Raw genomic sequence first — 12,781 nt, 5'->3', positions numbered from 1 at the left:
CCGAGCCAGGAATGGCCGTTAGTGGACACCCACCACTTTTCACCGGTTAGAGAGGCCCTCTTTAATACATTAAGAAAAGATGTTCACAGGGGTCAGAAAGACTCGGTCATAGGAACTTAGACCACCTACGCGCTGGTAAACGAAAACCACCTCGACCGGATCAGAGTAAACAAGAATGTCGATCAGGCCCCTTGCCTTGAAAGAGAATTCACACGCGGCCACCACACCAGCTTTCCCAAAATCAGGGGAGATCCACTGCTTACTGTTCACGGAAACATCCGACCTATACGAGAGTCAAGTCGTCCACGTATCTTTCTGATCTCCTTTCCTTCTATTTATCTTCTATTTTTTGCTTTGACTCATTCAAGGTTCAAAATGAATGGGGTTGATGGTGTTGGCTAAAAAAGGGGGAGAGAGGAGTAGGCTCACTTCTGCATTTTTGTTTAGGTTATCGAGATTCTCGTTCCAGTCGAAAGATTCTAGTGGGTGGAACATCTTTCACAATCCCTGGAGAGATAGTTCACTAATAGACCAAGGGATAAGTAATTCGACTCATTCACATCCAGATCATTCATCTTTGGAATCCATATTAGGCAAGGAGACATTGCTTTTGCTAATTCTAATTTCAGGGTGATATCAAATCGGTCTATTTCCGGCATCATATCCATAGCGCATTCATCTTAGAAGCTCCAGCCTCAAGGTCACGGTCGATATCGTCACTATCATCAATATCGCCACTATCATCAATAATCAAACCCTTAGGCTAGGCTTGTTATCCAGGAACTTGTTCAGAAATACCTGTAATGAAAGGAAGATAGGAGTTTGTCGCTAGGTATTTGACCAAATAGGATGGATCGTCCAGTTCCTATAGAACCTATCACTAAAATACCCCCGGGGATAGGGCTAAGCGGAGGGAAAAGGGTTTTCCATGAGATGGGAAATTCAAACAAACAAACTATTAGCCACACACGAGGTTTGTGAATAAGTGATTGTCTGATAATGAGCAAGGAATGTCCGTCTTTCTGCTAAAGATGAATGTCCACTAAGTCTCGTAAGTCAATTACTCCCGGTTGTTCAATCATTTGATAACCAGAGTCATTCTTTGAGAAATTCTCACTATGAGTCAGAATCAATAGAATTTGATCAATCCTTTTTTCTGTCGTTAAGGTGGAGAACTGAACCAAGAATTCTCTTTCTTTCTCATCAATCCAATAACCGTTCACATTTCTTCTTATCAATGAATAATATCTCTCTTTACTTGTATGACTTAGATGTCTCGTATTTCTCGAAAAAGCAATTTATTCTATTGATGGGATTTGGTATGATACTTATGAGATCGATTGATATTCAAATCTTTCTTCTTCGAACGTATTGATTTGACCCCATAAGCGGGACCGCCACCCCATAGCATGTTGCCACCAGAAGCAGAACCCCCTACCCTATTTCTTCTAGAGAATCTCCTAATTGTTCCAGAGCAACTAGAAAGAGATTCTTTAACCAGAAAGAATGAAGTGAAGATGTGGGATACCTACCCTTTTCGCAACTCAATAAAGATTTGACCTTTTCTCACTCTGTCTGTAACTCACTATAGGCTCGAGAAAGAAAGATCAGATGTGTACGAACGAGATATAAAGCAAGAAGAAGAAGGAAGAAAAGGATTGAATAGAGGAACTCCCGAACATTTGGCGATCTCAGATGTGTCGATATCGATGGTGACTCATTATTTATTTCGATGAATCATTTCTTGGGGCAGAAGAAGATTATGTAAACACTGACTCGAAATCTCACTTATTCCATTGTGGAAGACACACACAATTTTTTGTGAAGAATGAGCCATGATATATCTGATCCATGCATAATCTCATTCAAAATGGATACAAATTAGTGGCTGCTACTTAGTATCGGCAATAGGTCTGAAAAAGTCTCTAAACTCAAAATGGTGAGATATTTGTACCCTGTCGAAGTAAGGAACCATGGCATATATGTTTGGAATAGATTCCTTTACAAATTGAGAGAGTTGAAAAAGCACTATCTCGTTGAAAGGTTCTATACATCTGCCCTTGATCAAGGCATTTAGATAAAGACTCTCGTTTTTTCCTCTTTTCGGATGGTAAATCTTTCTCAGAACATGGAGTGTGAATCAAAGCCCCATCTTTGAATTGAAATTGAGATACTGATGCAAGTTCTTCCCCTCCCTCTGAATAAGATAGATTCATATCTGAAAGAGGTTGACAATAAGTTCTTTCATTCAAAATTGACTATTTGTCCCTCTGTTAGGTTATAGGTGTTCCAGAAATGTCTGCGATCGAGTAAATAGCTCGACGAACGAATGGATCGGATCGAATTGGAAAATGGAAAGATTTGTACAAGTTATACCTTTCCACTTTGTGTAAAATAGGAAGGTATGAATATGTTAGATACCTGTGACTCGATTGGTTAAATAGTATCTCTCTCCCAGCAGCATGTTTTTTTACCGCCGCACAAAGAAAAGATTTTGTTGCGAATGAACAAGATATTGAGGAATTGTCCATACGTCAAATCATAATTATTGATACGGGCCTTTTCCACATAACCAACATACATCAAAAGGGAATCTTTTGTTACAATAGAAGCAGAGTAGATAGAGTTGCTTTATAAAAAGAAGATATCAATGAACTTCTCTGAAATGGTTTCACGGGATTTAGCCAATTGTCTTGATCGTGGGATATCATTGAGAAATAGGAGAGTTTGATCAAAGGATTTCCTGCGATTCTTTGACGTATGGAATGAGTAAATCATCCACTTTGCTATCTTATTGAAGAAAAAGAAATGGTTATATTGTTCTTGATCAAGAATTTCTCTTTTTGGGAAGTCTCATGATCATCCAATAAGAAGGCTTTCCATTTTGTCAAATTCAAACTCTTTGAAGACCTATTGATTCTAACAACTGATTCCAGAGTTGATCATTCGGACCTTTCAATTCATAGATGTGGATCTCGGACCTATTAATGGGGATATTCCCGAAACTCACAAAGAAAAAAGGAAGTGAGTTAGAATAGAAGAAACTTGGACAAAAAGAAAGGAAGTGACTTAGACAGACAAATCCTTTTTATAGATAACCTCAGACCAATCCTGCGAATATAGATTAATACGTAATCGATCGAACACTACTTGAAAATGGCTCTTCTGCTCAGAAATGAAATGTTCCTGGAAATTCTTGCTCCCACTCCCATTGGACCATTTCTATCTATATGCATTAGAATCCCGATTCATGGATCTCTCGAGAAAGAAAAATAAGAGGAAGAGGATCGAACCATTTCTTCTGACCCTTTTGATCTTGATAAATCTTGGTTGATCGTATATTGCATTATAGTTCTATGATTAAGAGTCTCATTTCCTATTTGATCCCTTTTCATTCCATATTCTAAGTTGCGATCGGATCTATAAAAAGAATCGATTCAATACTTATGGTACTTATATTGGATTTGAATCTGATTTCGGATCAATATAGATTGATTGACTGCCTCCATTATGTTGTTGCTAGCAAATACCACTCTTTTTTGTTTTGGATCTTCTAAATCATTCCCGGGGGAGGTCCGTACCCATTTTTTGCTGATCCTTCGATTCATTCTCTGAATCAAAAAGAAAGAGGAGGTAGAACCAAGAAATCCTTCTTTTTCGATTCATCCCTTTACTCATGAAAGAATTCTTTTTGATCCAATCTGTAGGAATCAAGGCAAATCCCTTATGATACACCAGATCCGGCTCGGTTATTGATAGAGTGAATGAATAGATCTTCCATTTCTTTCAATCTCTCTTCTGATTCAAAATCGTGGTGTAAGGTGTATCCCCTCCAGTTCCGGTCATGGAATAGATGAAATAAATAAATGGATTTTAGTGAAAGAATGAAATCTTATTGTAACTGTCCATATCCAGTTCAGCCTTCGGAACCATATCACATCCCGGATCTGATTCAATAGGATGAATTGAGACGTTATTTTGATAATACGTATATATCTTGAATATATTAACTATTTCTTTCTTTTACGATCGCCTGGAAGGAAGGGACAAAAGATCTTCTTCTTTCTTCAACAATTTCTGATCTCTAGTCAACCTCTCAATAGGATTCGAACCCATATTCAGTTCTTACCATCTGTCAGAGAGAAAAGAACGAATGGATCTTGTAGGAGGATTCCCGATAAATTCTGCGATTTCTTCCCCGGAATCGGATGATTATTCATCTGCTTCTCACTCACCTTCCGTGAATAGCCGGGACATTGAGCAATATCCAGAAAAGCATTTAGGGAATCGGTCTGATTCTATCTCTGTTCGTTCTGTTTGAAGAAAGGAAGGATCCCAAAGAATCGATCTTTCTTTTAGTTGTTGAATCTCTCTTTGATTGAGAAATGTTTGATACTCCGAATCCTCATTACTAATGGAATCGAAATGATCTCTGGATTGATCATCAGATCCTTTCAATTGGCTAGAATCCGTTACTTGAACGAAACTAGATCTTACTTGTGGAATCATATTGAATATTTGACAAGACATTCCGTACCTTGCTAAAAAACCGATCCTTGTTTACCAACCAATTGTCTAACCAAATCCAATTCTCTCTCGATATGTTCCTCATCAAATCCGATTCGTGCAGATGGATTCTTCCCCCAACTAATGAAGGAAGAGATCTTGGAGGAATTGCCACATATGAAATTGAGCACAATTTTGCAAAGAAATAGACCACTTCTTTCTCGAGAAGAGATGGGAAAGAAAGAAGATAGATGCTCAATATCATTTGATTGAATAGTTCACCCAGCTCCTTGTTGTTTGAAGAAGCTCAATTGGTCTTTTTTCACGAAAAGCAAGAGATAAGAAATCCAGTCTTTCACTAAGATTTCGAATAGCTGTCCCGAATTCAAGTTGATTCTCTTTTGCCTCTTCCTCGGAGAAAGACGATCAAACAATTACCAATCTAGGTCCTTGCGGATCTGATCATCCATATAATATACAAAAAGAAACTACAGAGATTTTCTATCTTTCTCTTTGAATGAGATCTCCATTCCAGCGACGGTTTCATTAGATATATTACAATGAGCAGGAATCCCTCTTTTTTCCGATCCAGTTCCTCCACCACCGCGAACCAACCCCAGTTAGATTCAGGCATGATACACTTTTGTGTTATTGGGAGAACCCAAGTACTCTCTTTCGGATACAGGAAAGAGCTCTCAGAGATCCTTTTTCCTTTTTGAAGATGAGCGAAACAATCCACCTATTGATATAGTATAGGAAGAGCAAAAATCTTCTTCCAATGTCTCATTTCTGGGTCCAATGAATAGGTAGAGGAAGAAACCCTGTCAAATAGAGTTTCCTTTCTCTTCTTAATACGAGATAGATATAAGGAAGGACCGCTACTACAAATAGTACTACACCCTTGATCGTGAAATATCGATTGCTTGTTGAACCCTGTGAATTGCGTGAAAGTAGTATACTCTCAATTCGGGAGTCTAAGAGTTTTATAAAACGGGATTGATGGAAACAAATGTGAATGAAAGATACCAGGCCATGAATCTAAGAAATAGTCAGAATGATTGATCTCTCTCAATTAGAAAATCCAGGATTGGAATTGATGTCCTTTCATTGAGGCCTCCTAAATTGCATTGATTTCTCCTAAAGATTGAATTGAAAATTGGAATTTGGTTATTCACCATGTACGAGGATCCCCGCTAAGCATCCATGGCTGAATGGTTAAAGCGCCCAACTCATAATTGGCGAATTCGTAGGTTCAATTCCTACTGGATGCACACCAATGGGACCCTACAATAAGTAAGTCTATTGGAATTGGCTCTCTATCGATGGAATCTCATCAGCCAGACATATTGGTGTGGTATATTCATTACGAACAGATCATAACATATGAACAGTCAGAACGAACTAGCATTCTTATTGAGACTCGAACTCATAGGGAAGCAAATTGATGGATGGAATCAAATATGCAGTATTTACAGACAAAAGTACTCGGTTAAAGAAATATACTTCTAATGTCGAATCGGGATCCACTAGGACAGAAATCAAGCATTGGGTCGAACTCGTCTTTGGTGTCAAGGTAATAAATAGCTATGAATAGTCATCGACTCCCGGGAAAGAAAGGCTAGAAGGAAGAATGAATGGGACCTATTATGGGACATACAATGCATTACAGACGTATGATCATTACGCTTCAACCGGGTTATTCTATTCTATTCCACCTCTTAGAAAGAAAAGAACTGAAAGAAAATTAATAGCATGGCGATACATTTATACAAATTATCTCATACTAGTCTTTCGGAGCACGAGTTTTGGCCGGTATGTTGTTGAAAGGGGGATCGTAAGGACAACTAAGAGTTTCTGTAAAAGATTAGAATGGAATAAAAGAAGAAATAGAAAAAGAAAGAAAAGAACGAAAGGAGAAGACAGAGTTCCATCTGGTTCGTGAAGTAGTTCAGGAGAATGAATCGGAAAGGTGCGAAGCTGCTCGCCGAGTTTACCTCCTTCAATAAGGGAAGGGAATAAAGGTGACGGTTTTCTCTTTCGGATTTACTGACAGTTCACTCTCATGAATAAGGAGTCTTTCTCTTTGTTTACACTGAATAAATAGGTTCAGGAGTGAAAGAAGGGACAGACAGGACAGGAGTTTACTTACCTCCTTTACAGTTAAAGAATCAAAAGGCAATGGAAGGAGCAAAGCAACTCAAGAGTGAGCTTCTCGTTCTCTTAGTTAGGTTACAGTAAATAAATAGGGAAGGTACATTAAGAAAGAAAGGGAAGGGAGTTACGGATCATGAATCTCTCTCTTTTCGTCAGGTTACAGAGTCAAGTAGGTTACAGAGTGAGGTTGTTCGTAAACTAGCTAGAATGAATAAGGAAAAGAAAAGGAAGGAGTCTTTCAGCTGCTAATCAATCCTTTGACTATCCCTTACAGCCAGCCGAGCAGCATCATATTTATTTAATCCTCTTCCTTCTCCTGTAAAGTTAAGGAGCAACCAAAGACGAGGGGAAGGTTCCGTTCTTCAATTCAATCAAATAGCTTGAGTTCCGGAAAGGAATAGAGATGAGGGAAAAGGGTGTCGGTTCAGTAGTCTTAGTTTAGAGATAGTAGTGAAAGAAAGGAGAAGAACGAGAAGCCGAGGTTCAGTAGGTCAGCAGTCTCTCATTCTTGCTTGTTGAGTCTGAACTTGTTTACGAGGGGAAGGAAAACTCCTAAGGAATATGAATATCTTTGACAGTTACAGCTAGCAGGTAAAGAGAAGAGAAGAGACCTATAGCACGCACCTTCCTTTACTGAGTTCAATCAGAGTGAAACCAACCCTACACTACAGAAAGAGAGGGGAATGAGGGAATCTCAGCCAGCCACAACCGCCTATCCATCCTCCTTCCTATTTACCACAGAAGGGAATGAGGGAATCTCAGGCAGCCTATTTACGTTATGAGTGTTTGAAGCTCGAGACAAATACATTCTATTCTGACTGACTCCTTTCATTCATCTTCTTTTACAGTTACAGAAGGGAAAGAGAGTACATGAATTAGCTAGCTCCTTTACAAAGAATAATAGTAATAAATAGGTGCAGGAGAAAGAATCGATAGTCTTGGCTCCTCCCGTCTTTCTTGACTTCCTGGTCCGGCTCATTCTTGTTGGTTGATTTCGTCTTGACTTTATGAATGAATAAGATAAGATAGAGTCAGGTTCAGGTTTGAGGTTGAGGCTTGAAAAGCAAAGCAGCCAATTCAATTCATTGACTCTAGAACAGGCAAGGATCAATCACCGATAGTCCCCCTTCTTGTAAACTCGGACAGGAAAAGAAAAGGGTTAAGCCTTGACTTCCTACTTCCCGGGCAGTCTCATTCTTCCTTCCTTCCTGCTTGTTGAGTCTCTCCATTCTTTCATTCTTTAGTAGTAGTTGTATTGTAGTTCAGTTAGAAGGTTCAGGTTACGGGTCAGGTGCAGGTTCCGCGGGCCGGGGCTTAGCTTCTCTTTCTTTCATTCATTCTCTTCTTCCGCACGCATACTAACTTCACTACTATTAACTACTAGTACATTACATATTCCTTTTCCTGGAGTAACACAGCTATATAAACCGAACGCTGATTTGCCAGTGTAGTGTTTGAAGGTAAAGGAGAAAGAACCAAGCAGTGAGAAGAGGAGAGGGAAGAAGCAGGCAGGCAGTGAGACCTTGTTTACAGTGCAGTGAATAAATAGGTAAGTCAAGGCTCAGCTCAGTAGTAGTGATTGAGTTCCAATTAATCTTTAGGCTTTCACACTCCCAGTAAGGAAAAAGAAAGATCAGTGAAAGAGGTTACAGAATAGGTTCAAGAATCAATAGGTTATTGAGCAGTTAAGTTTCATTCTAACTAAACACTATGAAACGAAGCAAAGCAAGCTCGACAAGGGAAGGGAGGAGAGAGAGAATAGAATGAATTTACCCTCTCATGGAAAGAAAGAAAGGTACGGAGGAGAGGAGTACTCAGTTTCACTTGCATTTCTCTTTTCTTCTTATTCACCGAGGTAACAAAGGGGAAGGAGCCAACCAACCAGTGAGAGTGAGACGAGAAGAGAACGAAAGGAGCTTTGACTCAACCAACTAACTGTAAGTAAAGGAGAGAGAGAAGAGAAAGAGCTTTAAACAGAAAGAGCTTTCTTTGTTTACAGTTCAGGGCCAGCCAAGACAGACAGGTTACGCGTTCAGCTGTGAGATAAAGAAAAATATATGAGAGAAGGAAGGGACTATCGTAGAGACAAAGCAAAGGTGAAGTAGCGTCTTCATTTACTAGACCGGAAGAAAGTAAAGGACAGGGAGAGAGGAGCTAATCTTCCTTTCATCAGTCTCAGAATCAAAGGAAAGAAAGCAAGAGAGACCAGACAGACCAGATAGGCAGGCTCAGGTCAGGTTAATCAATAAGATAATAGGAAGAGGGAAGGGATTCAATGAATTGACTCAACCGGAATGGAAAGGACAGGGACAGGGGATTGAGCGAACGAAGCAGCTTTACCAACAAACAAACAGGTTCAGGATCAGGCTAATTAATAAATAAGGAGTCTTCTTTCTCTTTGTCTTTCCTTCCTTACCTTAAACCTGACAAGAAGAATCACAATACAATAGGTTCAATTCAAGATTGAATAGTAACAGAATACAGAATCAGGTTCAGGGAATACAAATACAGGTAAAGAAAAGAAAGCAAGAGCAAGGAGTTTACAGTCGGGCAAGGGCAGCAAGGAGAAGGAGACAGACAAGCCAGACAAGACACTTGACAGTTCCAGCAGGTAAAGAAAGAAGAGAGAACAGAGAAGAGAACGAGTTCAATCAAACACACCTATTCTCTATGTTACAGAGTGAAAGAACAGAAGCGAAGGAACAAAGAAAGAAAGAGTTAGAGAGTCAAGGGTCAGGCAGGAGGGGAGGAGCCAAGCAAAGTAGAATTAATCTTTCCTTAAACAAACCTCTGACTTAAAGAAACAAACAACACACCTATTTAGAACCAACTCAGTGAAAGAAAAGAGCTAGTTCAACCCCGTTCAGGTCAGGTCGTATCGGAAAAGAAAAGGAAAGGGGCAGGTTACAGAGTTCCAGGATAGGATCATTAATCACATGCATTCTCTGATTCTTCTTCTTTCTATAAAGGTTAATAAAATAGCTAATAGCTTGACCTCCTTCAATCAGGCAGGAAACGGGCAAGGGAAGGAGTTCGGTTCAGTACTCTCTTCTTTCCTCGACTCTAAAGAAAGGTGATTGAGCTGATCTTTCTCTCTCTTAGGTTACAGTTAAAGAATACTGAAAGAACTACAACAAACAAACAACAGATAAAAGGGAAGGGGCAGGGGAAGGTACATTAATGCAGGGGAAGGAAGAAACCATTAATGCAGGGGAAGGTACATTAAGAAAGAAAGGGGAAGGTAAGGAATTAATGCTAATAGATAGCAGGGGCAGGTTCATCAGCTTCTCTTTCATTGAGTCTTAAGAATAATCAATAGGTGAAAGAAAAGAGCTAGTTCATTCATATGCTTTACCTTCTGAAAGAGTGAAAGAAGTAATAGTTCAGGACAGAAGGGAAGATGCTTTAACCTTAACCACCTATTTAACGAGTTAAAGCAAGAAAGGAATAGAATAGAGACTCAGGGGAAGGAGAATTTATAAGGAGTTGAGAAACACTTGAGAATCCATACAGCCTATTTACTTCAATCAGACAGAGGAAAGAAAGCACAGAGAACAGAAGGACAGGACAGAAGGGAAGATGCTTGACTTTCACCTTGTTCCGGAAGGGAATATCGTGAAAGAAGAATAGTACAGCAGGGTTTCGCTTTAGTCTTAGTTTACAGTTCAAGAATAGGTGAAAGAAGCAAGAAGTATGTATAGTATAGGTCAGGTAATACACTAGACAAAAGGAGTCAAGTAAGTAGAGTAGGAGTAAGGAGAGTAGGAGTAAGGAGTAGGCAGAGGAGAGAGGAGTAGGATTAGTTAAAGAATGAATCTTGTTTCGTCTTACCTTACCGGAAAAGGTGAAAGAGGAAGTAGGCAGCAGAGAGAGGAGAAAGACAAGAACAAGACAAGAAAAAGAGAAGAAATAGAGTATTAGGGGGACAGGGTATTAGTTATCTATAGATACTAATTATTAGTTCTAGTAGTTCTTGTAGTTCTTTCTCCTAGTAGTTCTTTCTCTTGGTAGTTCTCTTGTAGTTCTCTTAGGGAAGACAGAAGTAGGTTATCCTTTGACAATTAATATTCTTTCTTAGTAGGGAAGACAGAAGGAGGTTATCCTTCTCTTACAATACTCTTTCTTAGGGAAGACAGAAGTAGGCTATCCTTCTTACAATACACTCTCCTCTCGACAGGGAAGGCTTGACTCGACATCGTTTGTTCTCTTCCAACCTAGCCTGTTCCGTAAACTCTAATGAATAAGGAGTTGAGTTGCCAGTTCACTCTAATGAATTCATCCTCCTTGGCTTGATTGAGTCTACCTTCTTCAAACAAACACAGTAAAGGTGAAGAAAGAGTCTGACTCCAGGCCTGTTCCTTCCAACACCTAGCCTGGCCCGGAAACTCTCATATGCATCTTTACTTGAGGCTTGAAATGAAACACTTTCTCTCTCATCTAAAAGAGTAGAATAGAAAGCAAGCAGCAAGCAAGCAAGAAGAAAGAGAAGGAAGAGAACGAAGAGAACGAAAGACAGAGCAGAGACAGCCCGAGCTAGCAAGCAAGAAAAGAAAGAAAGCAAGCAGCAAGTTACGGAAACTCTAATGAATTAGTCTTGAGTTCAGTCTTACAATTCAACGAATAAATAGAGTATTAGGGGGACAGGGTATTAGTTATCTAGAGATACTAGTTATTAGTTCTCTCTCTCTCTTTCGACAGGGAAGACAAAAGAAGGTTAGCCTTTGTACAATACTCTCTTCTCTCCTTCGACAGGGAAGACAAAAGAAGGTTAGCCTGAATACAATACATTCTCTTCTTCGACAGGGAAGACAGAATAAGGTTATCCTTCTTACACAATCCATTCCCCTCTTCTTCTTACAGAGTCCACCTTCAAACAAAGACTGTAAACGTAAACTCAGACAGACAAACAAACAAACAGACAAGCTTCAGGCAAGCCAGGCAGGCAGGGGAAGCAGAGCAGAGCAGAGCGCAGAGCAGCCAGCAGCAGTTAAGCTTAAGCTAAGGTTACATACAGACAGAGCAACCAGGAGAGGAGCGAGCGAGCAGACAGACCAGAGCAAGAGCAGGCAGAGCAAGCAACCAGGTAAGGTAAGTCAGACAGACAAGACAAGACAAACAAGACAGGTTACACAGACAACAGCAGAGGAGAGCAGACAGAGAGAGCAACCAGGTAAAGTAAGTCAAACAGACAAAGAAAGACAAGACAGGTTACGCGCAGACAGAGAAGAGAACAAAAGAAGAGAGAGAACGAAGAGAACGAACGAAGAGAAGAAAAGAGAGGAGAGCAGAGGAGAGAGCAGCAGTTAAGCCAGCAAAGCAAGCTGTTACGCAGGAAAGAGAAAGGAGAGAGAAGAGAGAAAAGAAAGCGCAAAGCGCAAAGCAACCAGGAAGGAACAAGCAGACAGAGAAGACAACGAAAGGAAAGACAGAGAAAGAGAGCAGTTACGCAGGAAGGGAAGGAGCAGACAGAGCAAGCAGGTAAGACAGACAAAGACAAGACAGGTTACGCAGACAGAGAACAGACAGAGAAGAGAACGAAGAAAAGAGTTAAGCCAGCAAGGAAAGAGAGAGAAAAGAAAGAGCAAAGCAAGCAGTTAACCCGAGCTAGCAAGCAAGAAAGCAAGTTACGTAAACTCTAATGAATGAATAAGCAGTAATGAATGAATAAGCAGTTGGTTGTTCAGTCTTACAAGTCAGCGAATCCATATCCTACGTACTAGGGGGCAAGAGTGAGTTATCCATAGATACTAGAGATAGAGATACTATGAGTTCTCTCTCTTTCTTAAGGGCGTAAGGCTTGACTTACTCTTTCAATACAATACATTCTCTTCTTCTTCCGGAGTCTACCTTCAATCAAACAAAGACTGTAAACTCAGACAGAGAAGATTCAGGTTACGCAGGCAGGAAAAGGATGAAGACAGCAAGCAGGAAGAATGAACAGAAAGAACAGGCAAGGCAGAGAGAGAGAGAGCAGTTAAGCCAACAAAGCAAGCAGGAGAACAAACAAGCCAGCAAAGAAACCAACCAAGCAGGAGCAGGCGGAGAGAGCAGTTATAAGCAGGACAGGAGAACAGGCGGAGCAGTTTTAAGCCAGCAGGAGAAGAAAGAAAGGCAGTTAACC

At 40.1% G+C, this 12,781-nt stretch overlaps 1 non-coding gene across 1 annotated transcript; it reads left to right on the top strand.

Annotated features, from left to right (window-relative positions):
• Window positions 1-5,703: 5,703 nt before the first annotated feature.
• TRNAM-CAU (transfer RNA methionine (anticodon CAU)) lies at window positions 5,704-5,777 on the top strand. Its single transcript has one exon. It is a non-coding gene; the product is annotated as a tRNA-Met (tRNA).
• The last annotated feature ends 7,004 nt before the right edge of the window (window positions 5,778-12,781 follow it).

This window comes from Cucurbita pepo, unplaced genomic scaffold, assembly GCF_057944985.1.
Source record: "Cucurbita pepo subsp. pepo isolate OVF unplaced genomic scaffold, ASM5794498v1 scafford_163, whole genome shotgun sequence".
Taxonomy (NCBI): Eukaryota; Viridiplantae; Streptophyta; class Magnoliopsida; order Cucurbitales; family Cucurbitaceae; genus Cucurbita; species Cucurbita pepo.
The sequence above is the reverse complement of the archived record's forward strand: the minus strand, read 5'-3'. Positions and strand labels throughout refer to the sequence as shown.